Here is a 5,959-nt window from a genome sequence, read left to right as displayed (position 1 = left end):
GAGTACTATCAACTGATTGATATCATCTGAATCTCTCACTACCGTTGCCTCGACTTATATCACCTCGCGATGACGACTCATCTCCCCACTCACTGTTCATCCCTTCCACTTCCACATACAGTAGCTGGCGAATACTGACACTTGGTCGCAATCACGTGTCCACGCACTGATGTCATCAGTCACGCGCTGTCTAAGCGTACCCAAGCGGACCAAGAATGACTATACCGAATGCGTCACCGGGAAATCTCCTTGTACACAACATTCCCAGTTAAACATAGCCTCGATTGCAAAATACTATGCCAGCTCATCTAGCCAAAGTTACAAGCCACAGCATGACAATATGAAACCAACAAATCTCACTTACTACAATACAGAGTAATTACAAACAAATTCACTTAACCTATGATGAAATACAATAATATACGTGATACCTAATTATTACAGTCTAATTGATGAGAAACAGAATATATAAAATCTAATGAATCGGGTTAATAATAATAATAATAATAATAATAATAATAATGATAACAATAATAATAATAATGATAATAATAATAATAATAATAATAATAATAATAAATACTGAATGTAATCTGTAACCCTGTTGTACGGTTACAACATGGCATACGTAGTGATATGTAAACAATTTTAAAATCTCAACTCATAGTTGACGTGATACAAACAGCGTTTTTCAAAACTAGATGCTCAAACAAGCAGAAAGTAAAAAGAATCATGCAAATATCTCCTACAGGTACAGAGATATAATGTTTTAAAAAATCCTTAGAAATACCCAGTCCAGAACGTTTGTTAGGGATGTTAAGGCCCAGACTGGAATGGGCTAGATAGAGTGTTGAAGATTCTTGAGGTCAGTCTCTCGTAGTCCATTCTGTCTATATGACAGTAGAAGATAAGTTTTCTCTTTCTCTTGGCTGATGTTATGCTCTGTATATGTTGGTAAATCTCGTTGTTATGTATTCGCCTCCCTCTTTAATGGGACCCATGATTTTTCTCAGGATCTTTCGTTCTTTCAGTCCCAAATTCCTGAGCTGTCCCTTCTTGACCACGTTCAAGCATTCTGAGGTATACAGTATCGAAGGTCTAACTACGGTTTCATAGTGTCCAAGTTTGAGGCGAAGGGAAAGGGATTTGGACTTGTAAACGTTCTTACAGAGATGGAAAGCTCTCTCCAGTTTAGTACACCTGGATTTCATGGCTAGATCTTCACTAACGTTCCAGGTTATCCATTCTCCGAGATAATTGTAGGCGTTAATCTCCTTTACAACTCTTTCCCCTTGTGGGGTTGTGGTTGGGTGCATTTCTGATGTTGGTGATGAACTCCGTTTTGTAAATGACAATCCTCAACCCTATTTAAGCTGCTACTTGACTGAGGGAGCTAAAATAGCTATTTCCAATTCCTCCGGGTATTCTACTGGACCGATTTACTTCATTTTTTATTCTCAGCGGAATTACCTGGCGATGCATCATCAGCCATTAATAGGTTTCTAAGTTCAGTCAACTTTGAGTATTCACCCCCCTCCTCCCGTGGGTGGGGGTTATAGATTGTTCTTTTTTTTGCATTTGCTTTACGTCGCACCGACATATATAGGTCTTATGGCGACGATGGGACAGGAAAGGTCTAGGAGTGGGAAGGAAGCGGCCGTGGCCTTAATTAAGGTAAAGCCCCAGTATTTACCTGGTATGAAAATGGGAAACTATGGAAGACCATCTTCAGGGCTGCAGACAATGGGGTTCGAACCCACTATCTCCCGGATGAAAGCTCACAGCTGCGCGACCCTAACCACACGACCAACTTGGCCGGTAAGGTGATAGAATAACACCCAGCGTGACCCCTGGAGACTAAAAGGAGTGCTAGGGGCTCTTATATTGGGAAATGTGTTGGCGACCACGGGGCACTTAGCTGAATCTTGAAAATGCTTGTGACAGACTCCTCACTTTTAATCTAGCGTATCTGATCTCCCTTCGTCAACTCTTGTTCTTTTCCGACCCCGACAGTATTAGGTTTACGAATCGTAGGGGGTCTCATTTTCCCTTGTCTTTCTTTGGCCGGCACCTCCACTTTTCGAAGTGTTGGACCCCTTCCACTTTTATCCTCAAATTAGTGTTAATAGAGAATGGTTGCCCAGTTCCTCTTGAAAACACCACCACCTTGAGTAATCAAACCACTAAATGACCACTCTTTACGTTCCAATAATTACTTTTCTAGTTTTCGGAGATGCCGAGGTGCCGGAATTTACGTGCCACTAAATCTACTGACAGCAGGGATCGAACCTGTCAAGTTGGAGTTAGAAGTCCAGTGCCTCAACCGTCTGAGCCACTCAGTCCGGCCGCATTTAAGGAGCACTGCCTTTAAGTAAAGACGTCGGGGAGGCTAAACGATTAAAATTGGCAGGCAATCATAGTCAAACCAGCAATTTCAACCAAACTTGGTACCATTATCTGAAGAAAAGTACTGTGGGGGGTAAGACATCCCTACCTCCCCAGGGATGGGGTAGGGAGGGAGTGGCATAGATGAAACTTTTTTTCGGTTATGTGAACATGATCAAAAACGATATATAGCCTATATCAGAGTTGAATTGATCGAAAATGACCTATATTAGTGTTGAATTTATGGTTTCCGGGATCGCTGAGAGTATGTCCAAGTTCAGCCTCCACCGGTATAAAAGAAAAAGGGGTGAAAAATTAAATGTCGAAAATAACTGAGATTATTGTTGAATCCACAGATAGTGGAATAGTGTGGGTAAGAACTCCTGTGGGGCAACATTCCGGTACTTTGGCGTCTCCGCGAAACATCAATTTGTAGTTAGTAGGACGTATAACCAAAACCAATAGCATTTTACAAGTTGTTTTACGTCGTATCGACAGATACGATGGGATAGGAAAGGGCTAGGCGTGAGAAGGAAGTGGCCGTGGTGCTCCTAACCGCACGACCAACCTGATCGGTATAATTTCTCTTGAAACAAAAGAGAAAAAGAGTTAAATGAAAACTGTTAGACTATCAGTCACCGAGCGCAGCTGCCTACGTCGTCTAGGCCTACATCGATCGCGTAAGACTCAAACCAAATTCAGAACATTAATAAAGTTTCTTTCAACAAAAGAATGAGAACCGAATAATGACAAGAGTGGTAGTGATCAATACTCCCTAACTATCTACAGACTAGTTGTCGCCTCTGTTTTGTATGCCTCAGTTGATATTGAATTATAAATGGATACGGGGGAATGAAAACGTGAAGGTCACAATCATCAATAAATGAAATATTATATTGTGCTATAGGAAGAAAATAACACTATACCAATACATAATATTTCCTACTCCTTTCATAATAATAATAATAATAATAATAATAATAATAATAATAATAATAATAAAATAGTGCCGAAAGTGTCCGAGGACATGTTCGGCTCGCCAGGTGCGGGTCTTTCGTATTGACACCCGTAGGCGACCTGCGCATCGACCCCGCAGGGAATCGAACCCGGGACCCCTGTGGCCAAAGGCCAGCATGCTGACCATTTAGTCATGGAGCCCGACAATAATAATAATAATAATAATAATAATAATAATAATAATAATAATAATAATAATAATAATAATAATTTTAAAATGTGTTCGGGGCGTCGACCCATTTGGATTTTTTGCCCCTACTGGCACCATATTGTATGAACCTGCGTGTAATTGGAATGGCGGTAGTGTGGAATGTTGTTTGTGCGGAAAGAAAGTTAGGCCGTCACAAACATGCAGTCTCCAGGCAGGGATATTAATCATTACAATTAAAAACCCCTCACCCAGCCGGTAATTGAACCCGGGGCTGCCGGGTGGCAGGGGGAAGCGTTGCCCCTTAAACTGTGGGGCGGACAAAAGGGAATTGAGCCAACGGCACATGGTGTTCCCAAACGGTCACCCATCCAAGTACCGACCACGCCCAATGTTGCTTAACTGCGGTGATCTGACTAGAACCGGTGTATTCAACATGGTATGGCCGTTGGTATAATAATAATAATAATAATAATAATAATAATAATAATAATAATAAATAATGGTTTCACGTCCTACTAACTACCCATTTTTACGGTTTTCGTAGACAACGGGATGCCGGATATTTCCCTGCGGGAGTTACTTAACGTGGCGGTAAATCTACCGAAACGAGGCTGACGTATTTCATCACCTTCAAATACCACCGACGGAGTCAGGTTTGAACTTGCCTACTTGAGCTCAGAAAGCCAACGCTCTATCGCCTGAACTGGTCATCCCGGCTCTTTTTAAAGGCTCTTCAGAAAAAAAATAATGTTTCTAATGCAATTCATTAAAAGAAGATACTTTTAGTATTGTTTGCTTGAACTCGGATGTTTCTCTGTAAGCTATAATGTTTATAGTGCACGGTAACTTCTGGTAGGAGATAGAGCAATTTTGTTGCTTTTGTTGCTTTGTTGATATGTCTCAAATTTTGCCTTTGGAAAGGCATGAACGATGCTGATGACGCCATTCTTTATGCAGCCCGTCCCTGCGATGAGTTCTGTGAAGGTGTTACTGATAGGATCGGTTGGCGTATTCATTTGAATGGGCTTGGCGACTGACAGGCAATAGAACCTTCGAAATCGGTGAGAAAAGTAGCGGGAAACTGTTTCACACCTCACTTTCCTAGTAGCCTACACCTCTTTAGTAATCCTAGCCTATCTACGACCGCTGATGGTCTACCTGTTGGGGATCCACAAGCCTTCGGGCTGATGACTGGTCATATATGTACTGAGCTCTTATTGGGGGCAGTCACGGAACATCTCAAACGTCCAAGGCGACAGCTTACATGTCTTCCCTCGCTTCAGTGTGTAGTTTATCCACTATAATAGCCAGCAGTACCAGTATAATAAGCAAGCACCAAACTGTGAGTGTTGTTATACGGAGGAGGTCCTACCCTCAAATTAATAATTGTCATTACTTCCACAAAATACTAGATCCGTTAGTAATATGCGAGGAACATCGACCATTATAAGTGTAAGCGTGTTTCATTTATAAGGACTTGAATACCACTATTTGGCGGTCCACCGTGGCATTTTTGAAAGCAGAAACGTGGAGGAAAGGAATGCCAAGGAAACATAGTCCTTTTGTTTGCAAAAAGTACTCGTTCACCGTGAGTAACAAAAGTTATAGGTTAACGTGTGAATGTTTCTACAGCATGACACAATGGCACACAAGTGCAGTCAGCTATACTTAGTAATTTCATTAAAACAACGGAACTCCTGGCACAAAAGGGCTTGCCTCGCCTATAATTTGTTTCACCATGTGTCTTGCTCGTCTACAAATTAGACTAAAGTTTGATAATTGACACACTGTTAATCTGCGACACTTTACACCCAAATTTTAACTTTTAAATTTCCAAAGTGAAGACAGTTGAACTTTTAAAAGTTTTTAAGTAGCCTCGTGTGGACTTTAACTTTTAGCAGACCGTCCCAATGGAACCTAGTCTAAAAATTAACGTTATTTGTTTCAGATGACAAAAATGTCTAAGTTCCTGAATACTCTGTGACTGGGAGAAAAGAAATCATCTGCTCGGAGAATGTTGCATCAGCTCTGCTGTTTCTAAGATTCATATGAGACCGAGCTCGATAGCTACAGTCGCTTAAGTGCGGCCCGTATCCAGTATTCAGGTGATAGTAGGTTCGAACCCCACTGTCGGCAGCCCTGAAGATGGTTTTCCATGGTTTCCCATTTTCACACCAGGCAAATGCTGGGGCTATACCTTAATTAAGGCCACGGCCGCTTCATTCCAACTCCCAGCCCTTCCCTGTCCCATCGTCGCCATAAGACCTATCTGTGTCGGTGCGACATAAAGCAACTAGCAAAAAAAAAAAAAAAAAAAAAAGATTCATATGAGCTTCCAAACCCGCTGATGGCATGACAGCTAGCCTATTGAGTGAATGTCCATTGTTCTCTGTCATATTTCCATCA

The 5,959-nt window shown here is 41.5% G+C and overlaps 1 non-coding gene across 1 annotated transcript; it reads right to left on the bottom strand.

The window, feature by feature from the left end:
- Positions 1-3,884: 3,884 nt before the first annotated feature.
- On the bottom strand, positions 3,885-4,003 carry LOC136879418 (5S ribosomal RNA). The gene has a single exon (XR_010860919.1). It is a non-coding gene; the product is annotated as a 5S ribosomal RNA (ribosomal RNA).
- Positions 4,004-5,959: the final 1,956 nt, after the last annotated feature.

This window comes from Anabrus simplex, chromosome 8, assembly GCF_040414725.1.
Source record: "Anabrus simplex isolate iqAnaSimp1 chromosome 8, ASM4041472v1, whole genome shotgun sequence".
In the NCBI taxonomy this organism is placed as follows: Eukaryota; Metazoa; Arthropoda; class Insecta; order Orthoptera; family Tettigoniidae; genus Anabrus; species Anabrus simplex.
Note: the sequence above shows the minus strand (reverse complement) of the source record. Positions and strands in the feature narration are given on the sequence as shown.